At 39.2% G+C, this 24204-nt stretch overlaps 1 protein-coding gene and 1 non-coding gene across 2 annotated transcripts in view; both read left to right on the top strand.

Annotated features, from left to right (window-relative positions):
* Window positions 1-24204, top strand: part of SNTB1 (syntrophin, beta 1 (dystrophin-associated protein A1, 59kDa, basic component 1)) — a gene marked incomplete at its 5' end in the record, with an annotated part of 102994 nt that overhangs the window by 1234 nt on the left and 77556 nt on the right. The gene's annotated exons all lie outside the window — the stretch shown is intronic.
* TRNAY-AUA lies at window positions 359-433 on the top strand. The gene has a single exon. It is a non-coding gene; the product is annotated as a tRNA-Tyr (tRNA).

Below are 24204 nucleotides of genomic sequence, written 5' to 3' on the forward strand. Positions count from 1 at the left end.
GGTCCGGTGCAGGCGCGACACTGAGGGTTGCGGTCCGTTGCCGGACACAAAAAAAGACAAAAAGGAAAAAAAAAAAAGAAAAGAAAAGGTCTGTGTGGGTTTTGATGAGTCTGCTCATTAATAACAGATTCTTTGGGGTTGGGTGAAGTATACATTTACAAATAATAGCAATTATAATAACAGCAAGGATTTCTTCAGCAACTATTATCTGCTCACTCTTTTCATACACTGTGTTATATTTTATTTGAACTCTTAAACGAGCAGGTCCTGAATGTCATTGTTAATGAGCACCTACTCTGTGTGAGGCACAGTACTAGGCAGGAGTGGGGAAGGGTGTGGAAAGAGAACAAAGAGGGCTGGCTGGTTAGCTCAGTTGGTTAGAGCACAGTGTTATAATCACCGAGGTCAAGGGTTCGGATCCCCATACTGGCCAGCCACCAAAACAGAAAAAAGAAAAGATGAATAAAGACATAGTCTCTGTCTCAGGGAGAACAGCTGCCTGGAAAAGATTTTGTGTTGTATTAACACTGTCATTCTGATTTCTTTTCCCAAGTTATGTGATATGTTGAAGACAGTAAAATGCAGTTTTTGACCATTTCCTGGGAGTTGCCCCTTTTCTTCATTTCAAAGGGTTGAACCTTTGCCATTGTCCTTACACCTGATTGCTGTCCCTTGAACTTGACTTTGAGTGCTCAGGAACACTGGGCTTTTGGGACAGTCTGTCCTCCTAGTGACTCGTATTCTGATAGATGGTAAGTGGGAATAATGATCATCACAATAATAGCTTTCCTGCCAATAAACCCTATCATGAGAGAAGGCCCACTCAAATAGCACTTGACAGTAATTCTTGAACCAGCATTCAGCTGTTTTCCAACACTGTTCTTTGTTTGCACCAGGTCATGCATGGGTCTCAGCCACAAAGTTCAACACAAAATGGATTGTTTGGTTTGGTATTGTCCCATCTCTCACAGATTTCAAAGAACTAAAGAGACAGTGCAGGTTTGAATATATTCAAACCACAGGTAGCCTTTCATGAATTTATGTGTCGGGGTTCTTGATGAAAAACATCGTTGATCGATGGGAGCATGAAAATGGAATATATTCAAACCACAGGTAGCCTTTCATGAATTTATGTGTCGGGGTTCTTGATGAAAAACATCGTTGATCTGGATGACTGATATAATATTAAAAGTCACAGTCTTTAACAATCTCCTCTTTTTACTCTCTCTAGATATATATGTTTTTATTTGCAGAAGGCCTGTTTGTCAGCTGCTGGGGACAGAAAGCTCCATTTAATTTAGCTTGAGGAAAAAGAGGGCTGTACAGCTTCTCATAACTACAATGTCCAAGGATAAGCTTCAGACATGGTGGGATTCGGGGATCCAAATAATACTACTAGGCCCGCCTCTCCATCCTTTGTTCCCTGTCCATTTCGTTGGTTTATTCCCAAGCAAGCTCTCTCTACTTGGCTTGACAGTTCCAGGCTCTGTTTTTCCGTACATCTCGTCATCTCAGTGAATAGAGGTTTCTTTGCCCCAATTGTTCCAACAGAAGTCCTCGGATTAGGTCTAGTTGGACTGACTTGGATCATATGTCTGGCCCTGGTTGGTGCTGAGATTAGCTTTGCCCAAGTCAGGTGCACTGAGAATTGAGGAGGGGCAGTTCTCTAATGGAGAGTTAGGTTGCTTTTCAGGGAAAAGCATGAATGGATACCGGGGAAGCAAAACCAGCAGACATTTGCCTAGAAGGACAAGAGGAGGAGCAGATTGTGATAAAAAAAATGTCCTCGTGTAGTCAAGGTCCTGAGTGGATTTGGAGGTGTACTGCATATGTCAGAGTCCTGGCAGGAGATGGATGGGATTTAATTCAGGGATAAGTTTATAAGATGTGCCCAAGGTAAGAGAAACCATTAAGAGATGGGGAAGCACTCCAGGGCTAATAGCAGGAGAGGGCACTCCAATCCCTTGACCTTTTAGGTCAAGGGGAAAAATAGCAGTTACCTGCAACCAGCAAGACTTGTAGCTGTAGAAGAGGGCCACCCACTACCAGCTGTGGTCTTTGAGAGAAACACAGCCCCTGCCAACCCCTCCCCACGGATCCGCTGCTGGTGTCTCCCAATGGCTTAAGCTGACTGGAAGCCAGAGGCAAGGGAGCCCCACTGAGGCACTCTGTGAGGGTCAGCCTCCCAAGGCCCCGAGCAGGATGGAAAAGGGCAGAGACTGTGTCTGGAGGGCCGAGCCTTCCGCACAGCTGAGATGGACTCAACTCTCAAAGGGACTTTTCTGTCATCTTTTAAAATACAAGCTATGTTTAAATCATTACCATTTGGGTAGTTGAAAAATGGTATTGTGTCATTACTAGTGATATTGAAAATTTTTTTTAAGTTTCCATTTTCTCACTTATTGTCTTGTGCCTTTTGCTTATTCCAAATTATTAGTAGACACATTATTAGGCATTTCCCATGGAGCGGCAATAAAGGTGTGCATAAAAAGCTTTTTTCGTTTTTAGAATACTATTGTTCTTATGATGGAAGTTCAGATAATCATTACAAACGTCTCCTTACATATATTATGCAGTGCGTCTGTAAGAGCAGGAATAACTTATCATGGACAATTATTAGAAGGAAAAATGTCTTTTCTTGCCTTCAGCTTCAAAATTTCTCAAAAGATTATCATAGATCAAGGTCAAGCAAACAAATCCAAACTGGAAAATTTTTTTGAATAAATATTTAATACTGAACCCTAGTGTGGAGACATATGAATGGTTTTTAGCAAAATGTTACAGTGAATGGCAAATCTGTAATACTGTGCCTTTCTTATATTATCACAAATATCAGCGAATTCACTTGGTATTTGTAAAGATACAGAGTGTGATCTTATATATATTCGGCTGTAATTTACCTTCAATTGATGTCCTTTGTCTTTTCCTATACTGTTAAGCTTTGATTTTGTAGATTAATAACAATGGCTCTGTGACAAGATTGCACAGATTATATTTAATTTCAAGTTTTCAGGAATGGCTTTTACATGAACTAAAATGATATGAAACAAGAACAGTTTCCTTTTTAAAACCCTATTCAGTACAAGCCCTAAAACCTCCTCAACACTGCACAGGAGGAAAAAATATTGACATTATTCTTCCCTGTGAGATGGTCTGGGGATTTGAAGAATGGTTTTGAATGAGAGAGAGAGTTTGCTGCACTCCAAGAAAGGACATGGGGACTGGAAAGGAGAGTGGAGGCCGGTGTTAGTACAGCTTGCAGGGAGGACAGGCCAGAGACTGGTCTAGAGGAGGTGAGGATTGATCCTGGAGGAAGGTGACAAGCAAATCTGGTACCTTGACTGGCACCTAATTATGGAAGATCTTGAAAACTGAACAGAATGTTTTGAATTTAATTTGGTGGGTAGTAGGGGGCTTTTATATACCAAATCAGAGAGGAGGGAACTTGCTGGTGATCTGACCCATCCTCATCTTTTCACACATGAGGAATCTGAGCCCCAGAGAATGGAAGGTGTTTTATCTAAAGTCATACTCAAAATTAAGATACAAAAATAATTAGAGAGTAAGACAAAGCTGTGATACCATTATTTCTTTTATTTATTTTTCGAAAGAATCCACTGTAACTCATCCTCTGCAATCACTTTTGTTTTCTCCTTAAACTTTAGTAACCTTTCTCTGGACTCTACAGTATCAAGGTCAGTGCTGAGCCAATGGCCTTTGAGCTGGGGCCATTTTCTCCATTTCCTTGACTTCCTGGTCCTGGAACCAACCCACAGCAACAGTCCCACCCTGCTTTTCTCCTCCTTAAACTTTAGTAACCTTTCTCTGGACTCTACAGTATCAAGGTCAGTGCTGAGCCAATGGCCTTTGAGCTGGGGCCATTTTCCCCATTTCCTTGACTTCCTGGTCCTGGAACCAACCCACAGCAACAGTCCCACCCTGCTTTTCTCTTTGTGTGCCATCACCAATAGACGGGTCACATCTTTGTGTGCCATCACCAATAGACGGGTCACAAGCATCAATGTACAGTTTCCCATGATCATATTAGTTCTTCAAATCTGTTGACACTTTGCAAGCCCCAATCTGGCCCAAGAAGGTCCATAAATACTAATTCCTATCCTGAATTGTAAAATGCAACATACCCCAAACACATTTTTCGATCTTTGTTTTTTGGGTAATCTTGTTGTTTATCTATGCATTGAGGTATTTTCAATGGTCCAATTTCTTTTCCTGTGTTTGTGTGTGTGTGTGTGTGTGTGTGTGTGTGTGTGTGACTGGCTGTACAAGGATTGAACCCTGGACTTTGATGTTATCAGCACCATGCTCTGATCAACTGAGCTAACTGGCCAGCCCTCAGTGAGCTAATCTCTGACAAGAGAAAAACAAGCTAAGTTCTGACTCTCTTGCTACTTAGAAAAGACAATAATAAACAGAGACATGGGTGAATTGCTGAATTCTGTTTGTGCTCAGTCCATTGGGCGTTGCCTTTGCTTTACCTGTTATCTCAGTTTGCAAAACATTTCTTGTCAGATTAAAAATGCAAAAACACAACACAACAAAACAACCCAGTTGGAAGCTCTGAGGTGCAAGTTCAGTTCTTGGCTTTACTTATTCTCATTTCAGATTCTTTCCAAGGGGAGTGTTTACAGAGCAGTGACTCCCCATGGTGTTATTGGAGGAAAAGAAGTTGGTAATTCACATTTGTTATATGCCTCATCTATTTTAGGCAATGTGCTCTAAATATTCCCAATCCCATGAGGTAAGCTTGGGGAATTTGAGTAGTTTTTCTAAGATCACTCCTAGTAAGTGGCAGAGCTACAATTTTGAGCATTTCTTTATAACTCACAAAGCCTAGCACTTTCCACTAAGCTGAGCTGGTAAAGGGGCCCAGGAAACATCTGTCCATGTGAGTCAGGCCTCCCTGAATCCAGTCTCAGAGCAGCACCACAGAGCAAAAGCACAGTTTCAGAACTAACTGATATACCAAAATAACTCAAATCCTTTATCTACAATTATGAAAATAAGGGAAAATCATATACCTGGCCAGAGCAACACTTATTAAAATCTTGTATTCTCTTCTATTCGTATCTATCTTATATTTTTAACTGCTTTCATTCTTCTCATGATGCTAAAAGACAAAAACCAAGAAAGAGAGATTCTCTCCTCTCTGTTTTTCCCTTCCATTCTTGAGTACATCAATCAATTGAACCTCTCTGGTTAGGTCCCTCCTTTTATCTTCTGCACAAGAATTTTCCTCCCTTCTCATCTTCCTAATTTGTACTATAAAAGTCCAAAGAACAGGTCTTGCAGAGACTGAAATCATCTTTGATTGGACAAGTTAGGGGAAGACAATTTGTGTATCACACACACACACACACACACACACACACACACACACACACACACAGAGAGAGAGAGCTGGCCTTGCTTTGCACATTTTCAATAAACGCAAATTTCAGTTATCATGGTTTAATTAAATAGTACCAGTCTCTCAACAACACAGTTCAAATTTCAGTTACCGTGATACCTTTACTGGGAAAAATTTCATGAAGTACAGACTTTTGTTGCTAGCTCTTTAGTTCACAAATCACTATGTTGATAGTAGATGTGCATCATGATCTTGACCGAACACATCACTTCTTCCAAAATCTGTTGGTGACTGATGACTGCACATCTGTCAGCCAGTTCACACAAAGACAGCAAAGTATGCAGCTGTGTTCCCTCTGTGTCTGCTAGTGATAGGTCTATGTGATATTTTATAAGACTGGATGATAGAAAAAGGGAGTTGTCTAACAAAAATCACAGTGATCAAAGGACAGAAAAGTGATAATGCCAGAAATGAAATTTGAATCAAACATAAAATGGAATTATAGAAGAAATAGCTGACCAGGGGAATGTTGACCCTGATTCTGTTCAGGAGACTCTTGGCACGCAGCCAGAAGAACTTACTGAAGGTGGGTATGTAACCTTAAATGAAGAGAGTAGCACCTTCATCAAAAGGATGAAGATGCTCCAGAGGAAGTGATGTTGGTGAAAACTTCACATTAAAGGAACTCTCAGAGATATTTCACATCATTGAAAGTGTAAAGGATGCAATGTTGCTAGCTGATCTAAACTTAGAAAGGAGTACGACAGTTTGCCAAGGCACGGAAAAGATTCTTTTTCTGTATCACAAGTTATATGTCTTTTACAAAAAAAAAAGGACTTTAATTCTCAATCTTTTTAATATTTTAAATTAGAGATTATCAAATAAATATTCATTTGACTATGTTTTTCATTTCTCTAACATTCATAACTTACAGCAAGGTAGTTTTGAGTATTTTGACTAAAAAAAAAATTTTAAGTTCATAGAACAATTCTAATTTTTCCAGCTGATTTTTTAAAATTTTTATTTATATTTATTTTTGTGGGGTACAGTGTGTTGTTTCAATGCATGCATGTCCGGCACAATGATTCACTTAGGGTAGGCAGCATAGTTTTGTCCCCATTAGTTCATTCCTTATCTTCCCCCCACCCCCCCACCCCTTCCAGACTCTGGTAACCATTAATTCTATTCTCTACTTTTTTATTATCATTATTTTAAACACACAAAGGTTAATATCCTTATTGCAAAAAGCATTAAAAACAAATTAGAAAAATCTGAGCTGAAATTTGGCGAAGGATATGATCAGATAAGTCACACACCCAAAGAAATGCATGTGGTTAATAAGTATCTTCTAGGATCCGGTTGTGGGCAGGGGCGGGGCTGTCCCAGCCCCCATCTCTGAGGATCCTGGATGTCAGGCTGGCTCTGTTGCTGGCCTGGTTGTGCAGTGGTGGTGGGGGTGGGGCTAGGACTTACGGCACACATCTCCCAGGATCCGCTGGGTATTGGGCTGGCTTTTCTTGCTGGTCTGGATGTGCAGCGGCAGTGGCCAAGTGATTATTAACATCACTTAGTGTGGTTTCAGCTTTCACAGTCATTTTTATTGCCCAGCACTACTGTGCAAAGAGGCAGTACTGCCTATCTCTCAATCTCTCTATCTTCCTATATCTATCTCTATCTAGCTATCTAACGTGTGTTATCTTTCCATTCCATCCATCCATATCTATCTATCTATGTAAACATATAGATATATCTCTCTATGTATATATTCTATATTTTCACATAATTTGTTAGACCAACACCAATTTTCAATTTCAACAATAGCAATTTATTCATCACCCCAAATTCCAGGTAAACACAACCAACCAATTTTATTCTCTAGCTACATTGCCCAGCTATATTAAAAGAATCTCAAGTGTAAATGTAAAATAGCCCTGGCCTGAGTAAAACAGGCTGCTGGTAATCAAGATCTTGACAGTGTAATTAATAGAATGATATTTCTGGAGCCTCTAAATATATCAGCTCCACCATCTGTCTAAAAAATCACCTAAGTTGGAATTCCCCACTACTTCTTCCAGGGAGAAAATAGTCTCTGACCTGAGGGAACTCCCATCTGAAAAGAGATAGAAATAGAACTACTGTCCAGACTACCCCTGGCTTGCATCAGTCCTAAATCAAGGCTGTTGGTTATGCTAGAAAACACAGACTATTAATGCAATTAAGTGCTAATAGGCCTGTTGTGCTGCTTTTAAAAAGGCAGTCATCATGTTCCTGAGTGAGTCACCTCTGAGATGAAGCAACACTAAGAAAAATCCAGCAACAACTTGGGTATCTTCATGTTAGTCTTTTGCTACAAGTGTTTAAACCAAACACACCAGTATGAATTTAATTCCAATTGCCCCCATTTTCCATTCTCTAAAATAAAACATCAGAGATCTTAAATTGAGGTGGGTGGGTGGGTGGGTAGGTGGCAGAGGCAGCCATAATGAAAGCATGAAAATATGCCCATTTTTCTGTATGACTTCACGGTGCAATTTAGTAAAGTGAGTCATTCTGTTCTTACCAAGGTAGAAATGTCAGAGCTGTCCAGTAAGAGAGATGGAGACATGTACATCTCATTCCTTGTATGCTGATTCACACAACTTCATATGAGCCTGCTTCAGTCTCTTTGGAGAGGACTGTAGAACTTGAGATGGAAAGCTCCCTGTGCCTTGTTGCATGGCTAGCAGACTCTGCTAAACTTAATTGTATATGATTAGGCATTACAGATTGCCCTTCTTTTATGAAATAGACATCTTCCAGAAAAGTTGTCTGACTTTAGTAAAGAAAAAATGATTTTCCTATTGATTTCCATGATGTAATTTTTCTGATCACCTCCTATTCACCCCACAGGTGAGGGAGGGATTCCCCACCCTAAACAGCATGAGATCACTGAATGTAGCATCCAACACTGGACAGATGAAATTGATAGCAGTTTACTAGTCATATACACTCACAACCTGGGAGGACACCACACGCCATGCAGGGCCACATGGGAGTTGCACTAGGGAGCAGAGTGAAACAGCTCCCTAGGGCAACAGAGGCCTAGAAAGCAGAGGCCGTAGGAAGCAGGCTTCGTAGTAACAAGAGGGCCAGGTGCTCCCTGGTTCCCATGCGAGGATGTGTTTGGCTTCTTAGAATAATTTTGTGGGCTGTCAGGGAAATAAAAACTGTTATGTAAGGACCAGGTGGAGTGCAGCTGGTCCAGTTGATGGGAAACCTTGCCTGTCGGGTGGTGGGCATATCGGGTGACAACAGGGGAACTCACCAGAAGGCCTTTGGGTCCATATGAGGCTCCAAGATGTCAAGGCAGCATATGAAATTTTAGACCTTACAGTGATCATTAGGCCTTCCATTGACCAGTGTCTTAGTTAGAATTCTTGAAAAGCAGAGTCTGAGATGGAGATTCTTAGGGAGTGATTTACTGAGGGGGGCTCTTAGGAGAAAGCTGGATGGAAGAAGTGAGGCAGCATGAGCAGGTGTATTAGTCTGTTTCTGTTGCTCATAACAGTAAAACCTGGAACTGAGTAATTTGTAAAGAAACAGTATTTATTGCTTACAGTTCTGGAGGCTGGGAAGTCCAAAGTCCAGGGAACACAGCTGGTGAGGGCTTCGTTCTTGATTGTGACTTTACAGCAATGCAGGGTGTCACATAGTGAATGGCCTGAGCAAGAGAGAGCTAACCTTCTCACATGCTCTCTTTTTAAAGCATCAGAACCACGCCCATTAGTCCATGAATGGATCAATCCATTCGTGAGGGCATGGCCCTCAAAATCTAATCACCTCTTCAAGGTCCCACCTTTCAAATACCATAATAGAATTTCCCACCTTGTTAATGCTGTCACAGTGGGGATTAAGTTTCTAATACATGGAACTTTGGGGGACACATTCAATCCATATCAGGAGGGGAGAAAGCTGAGCAGAGATGTAGCAGTCACTGAAATCCAGCTCCATCCTGATCCAGCTGGGAGCTCTGGAGCATGAACGCCAGCACAGAGCTCTCCTGCCTTCAGCCAAGGGAGCTGGGATTTTGTCCACCCACATAAATCAGCCATTAGCTGGCATACCACCCTGGTGTTGGAGGGAGGCCACTGCTGTTGGTCAAGGGCAATTCCCTAGAGAAGGAAAAAGTTAAGGTGAAATCTTAGGCTTGTGTGCACTAACCTAATAAAGGGAATTGTGACAGGGGACCAGCAATACCTACTATGTGTTCCCATGAGGAAAGGAATTCCAGCAGATGTACACAGGACTTTTAGATGAGAGAGAGATAAAGAAAGTGGCCAGTTCTGTGGCATGCTGAAGGTTACAGCCACCACCTAGAAGTTTACTTTTTATTTATAACTGTATTGAAATTCTAATAACTCACCCAAGCATCTGCTTGCTTCTTTCTCCTTCATATCATGGAATAATCATTTTTTTAATGCTTTGAAATTTCTAAACATCATTTTCAGAGTCCCTTTGCATTCCTACATTTTGGGTTTGGGCTTTTTATTGCTTCTAGTAGGACTGAGCTGCAATATTGTTGATGCAACGCAAATTAACACATTTTACTTTCCATCTTGAAACTTCCTCATGTTGTTTTTTTCAGGTTTTATAAGCTTAATCAGTCTCCTGGTTTATCAAGTCAGTAAATTTGAAGCTCTTTATTTTTATTTTATTTAGAATTAGTGATAGAAAAACAGGTGTACCTAGAGTTCTAGAATCTGATTTAGAGAGAAGCCCTAAAATATTTCCTGATCTGTTTTTGCCCTGCAGGTTGTAACCTCGCAGAGAAAAGAGACTGTTTCTTATTTAGATCTGTAGCTCCAGTGCCTAGACAGTGTCTGGAAAGCAATAAGTGGTCGATTGATGTCTGTCAAATGAATGAGTCAGTGGACCAGTGGTACCAGCCACAATATCACTCCCTGTTGCTAGTAAACATGGCAACACATTTTCCCTATGAATAAAATACAATTTACATTATGTGTTCAAAGTGTCTTTGCTAGGGATTGAGGTAAAGAGTAGGGATGGGGGAAAGGTGGGAGGGGAACCCAGGTGCCTGACCCTCATTTCTGTGTTCTATACAATTATCCTTTCACAGGAGAACAGTCAGATCATGAACTCTGAGTAATTTAGGGATTTCCTTTCTTGGAAATGTCAGGTTTCTTAATTTTGAATGAGATGCAGTTGTGGTGGTCTTTGAATAGATATTCCTTATTTTCCATGAATATATCATCTTTCTTAATAAAAATAATACTAGATTGAAAGTCAGAAAATGAGGGCTCTAGACTCAGGATGCTAGTTTCTCTGTTGCCCCCAGCAAATAACACACCTTAGACCCATGCCTTACTTATCCCACTGGCTCTAAGAACTATGGATTCTTAGAGAGCTTTAGAGCTAGGAGGGACAGAAAAAAGAGAATAGATAGAGTATGAATTAGCAATTTTATGTGAATTGACCACAGTCATGCAGCTGTGGTCATGCAGACTATAATTCACATCTTTTTGTCTTTCAGTCCAGGGTATAATTGACTCTACCGGGGTGCACCTCATCATCCACGTGAAGTGTTATAACAACTGTTTAGAATTATGCATGTACATGAGTCTGTCATTGACTTTTTGTCATTGGGGAGTGTGAGGGATTTATGGAAAAAGTCTGGAACTTTATTGAGATCAGAGGTAGGGATAGAGATTGGGAATACCTCCAAGAAAGGAAAAGTCAAACAGTAAAAGGGATTCCTGGGAAAATGAGAAAGAGCAAAACCTTGGAGAGCATCAAGAAGAGGAAGAAGATGGAATAAAAGTTGGTTTCTAGTCACGATGACCCATTGGCCAAGGGTAATGGCCCTAAGTATAATGGATGCCCCTCCTATACTGAAAGGCTCTGAAAATAGCACTCTAAATGCTGGTTATTGCACTCGTTTGTCAAACTACTTTATTTTGGCGCACAAAACATGTGCTAGAGATCTAATTCTCCGATCTCCCTCCCCTACCTCCCTGCTCCCTGTTCCTCTCTCCCTGTTCTCCTATTCTCTGCTCTGCATACAACCAGACTGATTAACCTGTCTGATTCTTGTCAGTTGCAGGATTCCTAGACTCTTAACTACATCCACTTTTTCCTAGTTTGCTGTCTGCCTAGAGGGCTGCTTTACTGATCATTAGCACCTCCACTAATGAGTGTCAAAGACAGAGAAATGCAAATCAGCACAGTTGGATTCTTGTCAGAGACACTAGAAACAAATGTGTTGGGGGTCTCCATCAGGAGTGGAGTTTGTAGGCATGTCTGTATATTTCACGAAATCTTCAGGTGAACATTCACGTCTGTATGTCTGCATCTCCCAACACATTCTAAGGTAAACTGAGGTCAATAGTGTCAGGCTCAAAACATAAAACTGTCCTCAGTGTATGGGGTGGCAGTTGGAGAGGCGTGCCTGCTGCACAATTTAATTCGCTATATCTTATATATACCAAGCACCAAGCATTTTGAATTCAAGCACCAAGCACTTTGACTAAGGTGAATTTGGGAAATCTAGAAGTAAAGGTAGATTCGAGTAAGTCCAATAAGAATTTTTTTTTTCCCTGGCTGGCTAGTAAGGGACTCCAAACCTGTGACCTTAGTGTTATAAGGCTGCACTCTAACCAAATGAGCTAACAGGCCAGCCCAATAAGAACTTATTGAATGAAGAACTTATTGAATGTAGGCATCAGGGAAGACTGGTGGGGGTTGCGATACCCCATAACATTGGACAGGAACCTGCCTGGACTTCGGTCCCCATTTGGTTACTTACTGGTTGGGTGACTTTAGGCAAGTTTCTTAAAGTCTTTGCCCCTCAGCTTTTGTCTCTGTAAAAAAAAAAGACATTAATACCTACCTTAAAAGAGAATTTATATGGCTTAAATGAAATATTTTATGTACGGTATCTGGCACAGGCCCTGGCTCGTAGCATCCAATACATAATGCAGCAGATGAGGGCAATCAGCTCTCCAGCTTGTGCATCTTATTGCAAAGGTAGCACTCCCTTCTAAGGAATATTTTCATAGTGGAATTTATATATATATGTGTGTGTGTGTGTGTATACATACGCATATATATACACACAAACTTTCGTTTATTAAGTGTAGTAGTAAGGATTTGCACCTGTCCTTTTACTAAAATACTGACTCACCATATGGCTCAGAGCTATGGATTCAATATTCTATTCTATAATTTATCCTTAACTTTCATCTTCTGGCAAAGAAGCTTCCTTTATCAATACTATTGTTTGGCTTTTTAGGCCATTTTACCAAAAGAAACCAGTGTGCGTGTGTGGAATGTGTCTTTAATGACTCCATGTAAGGGGAGCCTAGCAGAGCCTTGCTGACATGTCTAGTAAAGACAGTCAACACAGCTTCCTCTAGGACCAAGTGCCAGCCATCCTGTCAGAACTGGCCCTTAGCAAGATTACAAATTACTGCAAGTCATCAGCATTCAAGGCCACACAGAGTAAGAACTGTGCAAAACCTATGCAGGCCATAGATCTATGGTAAATGGTAGTGTGAAAACTGAGCTTAATGAGGAACCAAAATGTATACGCAGCAATAGCACTGCCATAATTAGGGCAGGAAAAAGAACAGTGTGAATTGGAGTTTCCAGGGAACGCATGAAGGGAAAGATCAGACTTGAGCCGGTCTTCAAAAAGGAAAAATATTGGGGTCGGCCTGTGGCTCACTTGGGAGAATGTGGTGCCAATAACACCAAGGCCATGAGTTTGGATCCATATAACACCAAGTCAAGGGTTAAGATCCCCTTACCAGTCATCTTTAAAAAATAAAAAGAAAAATATTTGAAAGCTTTAAATGGGTCACATGTAACACACTGCTAAATTTCACAGAGAAATTCCTTAAATAAAGAGCATATTACTTATACCTGGAAAAGAAGTCATAAGTCATGTTTATGTAAATTAATCCCAATTTTCCCATAAATGAAATTTGAAATTCATATAGATGAGTGTAATTTTAACAAAGATTCTATCATCTGTCTTGTAGAAGTAACTCCATATTTAATCAATGTAAGTTATAAAAACACCGTTCTAAAGTTTACATAAACTTGGTTAAGGAAGGCAACTATAAATGTATAAAAATGAATTTTAAACAGGCACATAAAATAATATATTCAAAATTCCTGTCTTTCTTTTCACTGGAAAAGATCAGAAGTGGAAGGAAGAAGTATTTGTAGGAAATTTAGCGTTCTTGATGACTTTTGTAAGAACTAATTCATGGATATGTATTTTGTTGTTTTTCCCTTTTTCTATATAAACTTTTCTGTAGCAAACAAGAACCTCAAAGATAATTGCAGTTATTCTACCGCATTTGAAACAGATAAGTCTCTGAAAGCTTCTCCATGAACCTTGATATTATTCTCAGAAAGTGGATCTCAGAAATGTAGAAACCAATTTCTCCAGGCTCTAGATTTTCCACCATTTGACCTTTTGCCACATTTTTTTTCCCTCCACCCCAAGCTTCAAGGCTTTAGCTTGAATAGTAACTGGGTTGAAAGGTAATTTTATCCAGAAGCCAACAGCTGTAAGACCATAATAGAACTGTCACAGGAATCTGTTTTTCATTTATCCATTATCTTTTAGGAGTGGGATATCTTTTTGCTTATAAATAATCATATGATTTTCAAAAACAAATGTATGATGAGCCATTTGCTTATCCATCTAATAAACATTATTCAGTACCTATAAATCATCCATTCAGTAAATAACAATTGAATGCATACACTCTGCCAAGCAGGTGTGAGTACTGGGACTATGATAGGGAACAGGTCAGACAAGCTCCTTGCTGCACTGGAGCTTACATTCCAGCAGGGATGATGGATAATATGTAAGAAAACAAATAATTCGGAAAGTGATAAGAGCTATAAAGGGAATGGAGGATATGAGTGTAAGTGATGACAGAACTGATTTTAGGAAACTGTTTATAAAGGGCAAGGCAGTATGTGAAAGATACAAAGATGTTCTCAAGGAACTCACAAATAAACGGGGGAGACAAACACAGAAACTAAGAATTTCAAATATAAAACAGTGCATGCTCTAACTTATTTCTGTATTGCATCTGTGAGGGTGCATAGGAACAATCAGCTAACTTGGCCTAGGAGGTTAAGTTCTTAAGATGAACCTTAAAAATCTGGTAGAGAAAGACTTTCTGGATTGCAGAAATAGTGTGTGCAAAGGCTTAAAGGCACAAGATGCATGGCCTCATTTAAAAATAGCCATTAATCTTGGGTGGCTAGAGCACTGAATGTACATGAGTGTATTCAGGGGATACTTACTGCCTCTCTTAGCAACACCCTTAGGCAGTTGTGCCTACACTTGTATGCTGCTGTATTGCATTTTTAGAATTCTTTGGAGCTGCCTTCAAAGACCATTCCTTAGCAATGTATGAAAAATGAAAATGTACTTCAGAGTCACAAGGGTATCCACTGGGTACAAATGTATTCTCTCACCCTCTTTCTCACTTTCACCCTGTGTGGCTCAGCTCAGCACCCTTCGCCCCTTTGACAATACCTCCAGCCTTACAGAGCTAGGGACCTGGAGGTGACTTTTGAGCAGGGAATGAGGTTGGGCATTCTGTTGTGCCGACCAGGGCTGAGCAACAGGGTGCCTCATCCACTGTGCATGAGGAAACTGAAGCTATACCTTCCTTTGGAAAATAATTCAGCAGCACTTTTTGGGGTGCATGGCACTGGGCCAGGTGCTCTGTTCTACTTCACTACTGGTTCTCATGAGTTTTACATATTAATTCAATCTTCACTCAGTATATATAAACCTGTAAGCTCAGGACTGTCTTTCTTTCAAAAAGTTAGAGAGCCGTAGCATTACTCTTTTTATGAAATACAGGCTAGGACTTTATGTATGATACCAAAATAGATTTAGAAGTGAACGCTCCAGTATCTCATTGCACGAAAATGTCCTTCATGTTCCTCCTTGGTGTCCCAGTTCTAAGGACTACACGAGTTATAATGACAAGATTAAATATTTGCTTGGTGCTTTATAGAGTGGTTTCACACTCACTATTTTGTTGAATAGTCCTGAGAGCTCACTGATTCTACACCATTTAACTACCAGAGTGCTGTTCATTCGATAAGTGAGCAGGTGTCTGTGCACAAGGCTGTGTACCCAGTGTAGACATGTGGGCTTCCCTGCTTTGCAGGAATCATGCTCCCCTTCAGGAAAAACACAAGCATCATCTGCAATGCTGTGCGTGACTCCTGGTTTTCATGGTGCAAGGTGCTTATTGGGATTCTGCCAAAAAGGTGTAATTATTGAAAATGAATACTACTCTTTGAATTGTGCCAACAAAAAAGCTGATCCTCAGTGTTGGAGTGATTAGTTTGACCTTTTATTTTTAAGTGGTTTTATGAAAATGTGCACGCTCTGTAATTTTAGACATGAGGTTTTTGTTTGTTTGTGTTTTATTTTCAAACCTGGACTACAGAAACCAAGCTAATTTTAAGCACCAGTGTTGAGTCTGGTAATCATCTCTAAAATCATCCACTGCTTGCAGTCTCTCATCTCATCCTTCGAACCGTAAAGAAAAGAGAAATTGACAGGACTATTCAAAATGCACTATTAAATAATTTCTTTGAATCATGACAGACCTGGAGATCTGAGGAAGCCTTTCTTTCTTAATATAATTCTTCCACTCCTACTAGGGTTTTTGTCCTCCAAGAAAAGGTGATAGGAGGTATGTAAGCAATGTAAGCAATATTTATGTGCCAAATGATGAATTACAGGGGATGGTTTGAGAGGCCCCACTCTGAGAAGAACAGTTCATTTTTTAAGAGCTGTTTATTACTACATTCAGTTAAGGAGGAAATTGGTAGGAAAGAAAGAAGAAAAGAGAAAGGAAAGGAAGGAAAGAAATAAATAAGGAAGAAGAAACACATGCTTTAATGATTTTACTTCCCTTAGATTTAAACTACCTTATGTTGTTCAGATGATAAAAATATCATTTGGACTCAAAGAGATTTGCTTTAAAACTTTTAGCCTTGACCTTGGGCCTGCTCACTTGGATCCCTAATGAATGATATTTGATTCCTGGAAATATGATAATGCCATTTGGATGTTCAGCTTTCTCTTACTTTGGTGATAAACCCAATAAATTCTTCATGTGAGCAGAAAGGCAAATCAATAACCATGAAACCCTGTGGGCCCTGCAAAGGGATTTTTCCTTCTCTCAATTTTTAATAAGACCCAATATTTGTTGTCTTCCCCAATGGCTACTTTGAGCAAGATGTGCTTAGTGTGTGCCACAGAGCTGATGCCAAGCTGCTGACCTTTGCACTCGATGGCCCTCGGCTGAGACTCTGACCCAGGATCAAACATATTGTTGGATTCATCATGTTGATTCTTGGCTCTGGTACTAATGTACACCTAATGAGTTGCATGGAGCACACATTAGCCCTGCTCTGGCAGTGCTAATGCCAGACGCACAGGGAGATGGGGTGGGGGGAGAGGTAGCAAGACGCCCAGTGCACTGGCATCTTAATAGAGGTGAGCGATTAGAAGTGCTGTGTTGCAGAATCACTGCTTTTTGGCTTACGGGAAGTAATAAGCGATCAAGAGATGGAAAATACACGCTGTCTTATATCTCCTCTTAAATAAAAAAAATCCCTTCACATCAGAGAGGCGCTTTATGAACTGTGAAATAGAGAGAAAAGTTGAAATGTTTAAAGAGTCAGGTAATAGCTTTTATTACCAAAGGGACGCTGACATCCAGCCCGGCTGTTGAGTAATAGTAGATTTAAGACCTCGAGGCATGGCCATGTAGCACTGACCACAAGGACATTGGTGACATTTCAAGGCAGTGCTGTGTTGTCTGATTTTTTTCAAGAGATGGCAGGCCAGAGCCAGGGCACAAAAGGGCATGCTACTCTGGCTTTGGAAGCAATTTTTCAAATGGCAGTTGTGTAAAAAGTTTCTACCAGCACATTCTGAGAGACATAACATGCCAGAGAAGCAATTGTGTCTAACTTGTTAGTGTACCCAGAGTGCCTGCTGCTATTCTGGCTTCTAGTTCAGGTTTAATTGGTTAAAGAGTCAATAAAAGAGGTTGTAAACTCAGCCATGCTACTAAGGATAGATATTTGACTTTGGACAAGGTAACTTTCTTCAATTTTTTCCAATTGCCTCATATTCGGATGAGAAAACTGAGGCCCAGAAAGGATAAATAACTTTGTACTGTATTGCACTGTTTCCCTAAGCACTTAGGTTATATGAGAAAGAAGGGTACTTGCTGTGACTCCCCTGTAAATGGTAATAATAGTGAAGGTGAAAGCACTGTGTAAACTTCAGAGCCCCATATAAATATAAGCTATTATTATTAATTTTCCAAGACACTGCTTTCCAAACTGTGTTACTACAGTTTAAAAGGGAGTATGCATGAGAAAAAGAAAAAGAATGGAATCTGTGATCAAATAACTTTGGAAAAAATGCTGTCTTCTGCCTTTTGGGAGACATTAAAGGCTCTGAGATGTCCTGATATAAAGAAACCCATTTGAATTTGTTTATCATAATGGCTCCTAAATCACTCTTACCATTGTAATTCTCCATCTTTACCTTTATAGAGACAGAAGTAATGTCATGTACTTATTTTGTATAAATGTCAGTAAATGTTATATTTATTTACTCACCATCACTGACAGGCCATCTAGTTCATTACTGTAGTGCACTACATTACTGCAGAGTAGTAGCAGTGTTGTAGTTCCTATAAAGTGTTTATGGAATGCCTTCTGAACTGCCTGGAGAGGAGATGGTGCTAAGTTAAATATGCAGATATCAGGGCCCTACCCCAAACCTACTGTATTGGAATCACTCTAGGGGGTGAGGCCTGGAAATCTATATTTTCAGCAAGCTCCCAGGAGACTGTGATGCACACTAAAGCTTAATAACTATCAACGTATACTGTATAGTGTAGAGTCAGCCTCCCTGGTTTCATCAGCTGTGTGACCTGGCAGGCTACTTTAATATTTCTATGTTCCAGTTTTCTTATCTGTGAAAGGGGTATAATAACTACTTTGCAAAGATTTTTTGTAGATTAAATGATATAATGTATGTAACATGCTTATCACAACATCTGATAGGGTAAGATCTCATTCATAGTGACGGCTACTATTATTGTTACTATGAGGACCACTACACAAAGTGGAAACACCAATTAAACAAGATTGCTTTCCTGGAATGCCCACTGTGCAGTACTGGAGTTAAGTTTTAGCAGTTAACTACAGGCACCATGATATGCACTACAGAGGGGTTATGAATAAAATCAAACGGGAACCCAGTGATTCACTGTTTGGAGGGACTCATCAAAGGCTCTACAGAGAAGACATTTGAGCTGACCTTGAGGTAGGTGTCTTCTAGGTGAGAACCAATCCCACTGATACACAGAAAAGAACAATCCCAGGAGTACTTCCCGGAAACCCAAAGGAAATTTGTCACATGTCTGGCACCGCCTTCTTGGCTTCCTACATCTCACATCTCAGAGTTAATTATTCTTTCTCTGATTTAATTTTCTCCACAGACTGTTGTAGGGAATGTGAAACCAAAAACACCTCTGCAAATATTCTAAAAGAAATTTAAATAATAGTTTCAATTTCTTTATTGGCTGATGTTTTCCTAGCGCTTTTAATTGGTATTTGCTAACTTTTTATGTTATTTTTATTTTATATTTTATTTTATTTTTATTTTTATTTGGTGAAGGTATAACTGGCCGCCAGGTGGCCCAAAGTGACTATGAACCAAAATCTAACTAATTCAAAGCTTAGTGGTGAATAAGACAACAACCAGCATTAATTTCTTAAGAACTCAGTCTAGCATTATCAAGAAAATTCAGCAAATTTAAGTGCCTACTGTAGGGTCAGTCCTACTCAAGGGTGTTAGTGCATTTCAAAGTAAAACATAGCCCCTATGCTCAAAGTAGTTTCCAAGCTGATTAATGAAGGAAACAGTAAATTGAGAAGTTCAAAATCAAGTAGGGAATATTGGAGAAAATGTGTGTGCAAAGCAAAACACAGTCTTGTGGGATTAAATCACTTCATGCGATTAGAGAAATAGGAGATCAGGTGAGCTAAAAACATTGGTCCAGGCTCAGGGAGGATCTCAAAGGAAAAGAGTTGGGTAGAAAATATGAATTTAGTAAATCTTACCTGTAGTCCCTTAGGAATTTTCACATGGAGCAGCAGATCTGCGCTGTGGTTCCTATAAAGTGTCTGGCCAATTGTTGTTTCAAGTGCTTCCTACAAAGCTTGGAGAACATCGAGCAGAGCAGTGGCTGACAGTGCTGGAATATTTGTGTGCAGATGTGTAATATGTAATAAAAAAGTGAGACATCTCTCATTTCCCTTTCTTCCAGGCAGAAAGGGAAGAAGAATAAAAGAGGATTGACACTGTTTGTTTTTAAATTTGTTTTGGTTATTTATTTTTTGAAATTAATATTTTTAATTAATGTGTCTTCATCATAAAAACTATTTTCCACTCAATTTTTTTTTAATTTTAATTTATCAAGTATACAGTGTAGTTGATTTTCATGTCCCTTTACCAATTCCTCTTCCCCTCTCCCTCTACCCCTTCCCCCACATCAACATCATATTCCTTCACTTGTCTTAACAAGTTCAAGGAATTGTTCTGATTGTTGTGTCTCTCCCTCCAACCCCATTTATTTATTTTTAGCTCCCACAAATAAGTGAGAACATGTGGTAATTCTCTTTCTGTGCCTGGCTTATTTCACTGTGAATGGCAGTATTTCATTCTTTTTTATAGCAGAGTAGTATTCCATTGTGTAGATATACCACATTTTCCGTATCCACTCATCTGAAGATGGATATTTGGGCTGGTTCCAACTCTTGGCTATTGTAAATAGTGCTGCAATAAACATAGGAGTACAGGTACCCCTTCGACATGATGATTTCCATTCCTCTGGTTATATACCCCACAGTGGAATAGCTGGGTCATATGATAGATCTGTCTGTAATTGTTTGAGGAACCTCCACACCATTTTCCATAATGGCTGCATCATTTTGCAGTCCCACCAACAGTGTATGAGGGTTCCTTTTTCTCCACAACCTTGCCAGCATTTATCATTTATATTAGCCATCCTAACTGGAGTGAGATGGTATCTCAAAGTTGTTTTGATTTGCATTTCCTGAATGCTGAGTGATGTTGAGCATTTTTTCATGTGTCTGATGGCCATTCGTTTATCTTCCTATTTGGCTCTTTTGCCCATTTTTTAATTGGGTTACTTGTTTTTTTGTTGTAAAGTTGTTTCAGTTCCTTGTATATTCTGGATATTAATCCTTTGTCAGATGCATATTTTGCAAATATTTTCTCCCACTCTGTTGGCTGTCTTTTAGCTCTGTTAATTGTTTCTTTTGCTGTGCAGAAGCCATTTTTTAATTGGGTTACTTGTTTTTTTGTTGTAAAGTTGTTTCAGTTCCTTGTATATTCTGGATATTAATCCTTTGTCAGATGCATATTTTGCAAATATTTTCTCCCACTCTGTTGGCTGTCTTTTAGCTCTGTTAATTGTTTCTTTTGCTGTGCAGAAGCCATTTTTTAATTGGGTTACTTGTTTTTTTGTTGTAAAGTTGTTTCAGTTCCTTGTATATTCTGGATATTAATCCTTTGTCAGATGCATATTTTGCAAATATTTTCTCCCACTCTGTTGGCTGTCTTTTAGCTCTGTTAATTGTTTCTTTTGCTGTGCAGAAGCTTTTTAGTTTGATATAATCCCAACACTTTCAGGTGGCAGGTTGGGATGGAATTTGGAAACTTAGCAATTATAGTCTCTTCTGGTGGCCCAAGGTGTCCTGCTCCAACCCCTGGTGCCTGGTGGCAAGACTACTGCTGGTAGGTGGTCACTTGGTCACCCACATAGGTGAGTGGTGAGAGAAGGGTTCCAGCATGGCCATATGTCCACCTGGCCCACTCCACCGTGTCCCTCAGCTTAAGGAACACAGAACATTAACCACACAGGATGGAAGCAGGCAACGCTACACCAAACTTTTTCTACGTTAGAATCTTTGGGTTTTCTGTTTCCTTTCTATTTTTTCTTGCCTGCTACTGGATTTATTATTTTTATTTATTTTTTTATTTTCTATTGTTTTATTTTTCCTTTCTACTTATTTTGGAATAAGACTTATTGTATAGTCTTTATCTACTTTGTTAGCAGTTACTCTTTAATTTTAAATATGTGTGTATAACTTAAAATCTAAACAAAATTCATATCTCTAACCCATTCCCCCCAAAAAAAGGATTTTAACAAGCTTTCACTCCACCCTCATCTTACATGTTATTTTGTTCAATATGTTATGTGCCACCTTATTTTGCACTCTCCAAGTGAGTCATTGCTTTTTTTATTCATCTTATACAACAGACACTTGCTTAGATTTACACACAAGTTGATTTCTTTGCTCACCAGTGCTTTCTACATTCCACTCCTTCCTTCAGAATTAGTTTTCTTCTTCATAAAGTACTCCATTTAGTGTTTTCTTTTTAGCAAGAGTCTTTTCTTTTGTCCAGAATATTCTGTGTTTTTCTCTTTTAAACAAACTTCTAGTATAGTTTTTGTCCCTTCATTGTATTATAATGTAAGTTATATAGGTCCGACTGGATGGCTTAAACGATAGAAATGTATTTTTCTCACAATTCTGGAAACTAGAATTCTGAGATCAAGGTGTCAGCAGGGTTGGTTTCTTCTGAGGCTGCTCCCCTTTGCTCACAGCTGTCCTCTCCCTGTGTCTTCACATGCTCTTCTCTCTGTGGGCATCTGTCCCTAATCACTTCTTACAAGAATACCAGTCATATTGAGTTAAGGTACAACTTTACAACCTTATTTTAACTTAATTACCTCTTTAAAGACTCTTTCTCCAAATACAGTCACGTCTGAGGTACTGGGCATTTGGACTTCAAGATATAAGTTTAGTGGGGGATGGAGGGTGGGGGCATAATTCTGCCCATAACACAAATTCTGTGTTTTCATAATCCTATATGACGTGTTTGTTATCTAGTTCTTATGAAGGGTTTTCTCATGTGTTTTAAAATTTTGGACTGTGAGCTCATCTCCATTGTGTATTTAATTACAGGAATTCTGCATGCCTGGGTCAAAGGTGTGCCTACAGAGTAGCTTCATCCTGAATGATCTGCCAGGTGCCACCAGAGTTTCAATGGTTCGACCAATGTTTATGATAATTACCCAGCGTGGGGGTTCCTGGATCATGTAGGCAATATAAATGCTAACCACCAGGCCTTCATGAGGCAAAAACCTGTGGTTATGAATTATCAGAGGAGATCTGTTATCTTATCCAAATCACAGGGTGTTGCCAAGAAAAGCTTTTCTGACCATCCTTTCACTAACTGTGCAGCACTTCAAGGGGCCAGATCTACGCATGGACATCAATTACAACTTCCCACCTTGCAGGCATGGCCACCCATGGAGTTGTGCAGCACCCAGATATTCCCAAGTAGTGCCGAGATCTGTTTTTGGTTATGGAGACCAATACCCTCTCCTTTCTTGTCCCCCAGACTTTCTACTCCAACCTGGCCACAGCATCAGCTCATCACTTTGCATCAATTCTCTCTTTTTTTTCTTGCACCAGTGGCTTTTAGCAATTCCTTTAAAAGGATATAAGCTAGATTTCATACAGCATCTTTAGGTATTTGCAGTATAAATGTTTTCAAGATATTTAGTCCTTCACTGTCAGAATGAAGCATTAAATGGTGGGTGCACTGGGATTGCATTAAATTACATATTAATTTAGGGAGGAGTAACATCTTTATGGTAATGAATATTCCCTCCCAAGAACTGTGTATTTATGTAGATTTTCTTTGTGTTCCTCCATGAGATTTTAAAAATTTTCTTTATGTGGATTTGTACGTCATTTTATTTTTTATTTATTTTTATTTCATTTTAGCTATTATTCTTGTGATCTTTTCAATTTTAACTTCTGCTGACTGGTTGTTTACGTATGTGAAGGTTATGATTTCTATATATTAGTTTCGTACCTGCTTGTTGGATTCTATTGTTGCTTATAATAGTTTTCCAATTGCCTCTCTCAGGTTTTCCAGGTATACAATTATCTCAACCCTAAATTATGATAATTTTACCTCTGGCTTCCAATTTTTTATGCCCCTATTTAATTACTCATGCTGGATTTGATAGCACTTTTTTAACAATATTATATAATAGTGGGAATAGACAGCATCTTTGTATTTTCCCGAACTTAAACAGGAATGCTTCTCGTGGTTTCTTGTTGAGCTTGCTAACCAGCAGATTAAAGTGATGGACGTTTTTGTAGGTTTTAGGAATTTAAAAGCACTTTTCTATACATTGTCATGCTGAATTCTCTTCACCACTCGGTTTTGTGAGATACAGAAAATGCCCAATTTGCTCAATTTTCTTTTAAAGACAACTTTTTGAAAATTTTACCTCAGTGGCCAATGACCTTCAATTGTACCTGCAAGTGGAAGTTTTATCCACTTTTAGTTACCAGATGTAGTGATAATACCTGCCTATTCACAAACTTCCTATTGTCTGTTCTTATTGAAAACCCAAATCTGGTCTTTTTCTCTTTAACTAAAAAGCAAGTGAGAAAAATAAAAAAGAAGTGTAATGATTTGGACTGAAATATATAAGGGTACTTCAAAAAATTCATGAAAAATAGAATTGAAAGATAATGCCACTTTCATGAACTTTTTGCAGACCCCTTATATATACGGATATATATATATATATATATATATATATATTTATTTATTTATTTATTTATATATATATATATATATA

Source organism: Galeopterus variegatus, unplaced genomic scaffold (assembly GCF_000696425.1).
Source record: "Galeopterus variegatus unplaced genomic scaffold, G_variegatus-3.0.2 Scaffold1931, whole genome shotgun sequence".
Classification (NCBI taxonomy): Eukaryota; Metazoa; Chordata; class Mammalia; order Dermoptera; family Cynocephalidae; genus Galeopterus; species Galeopterus variegatus.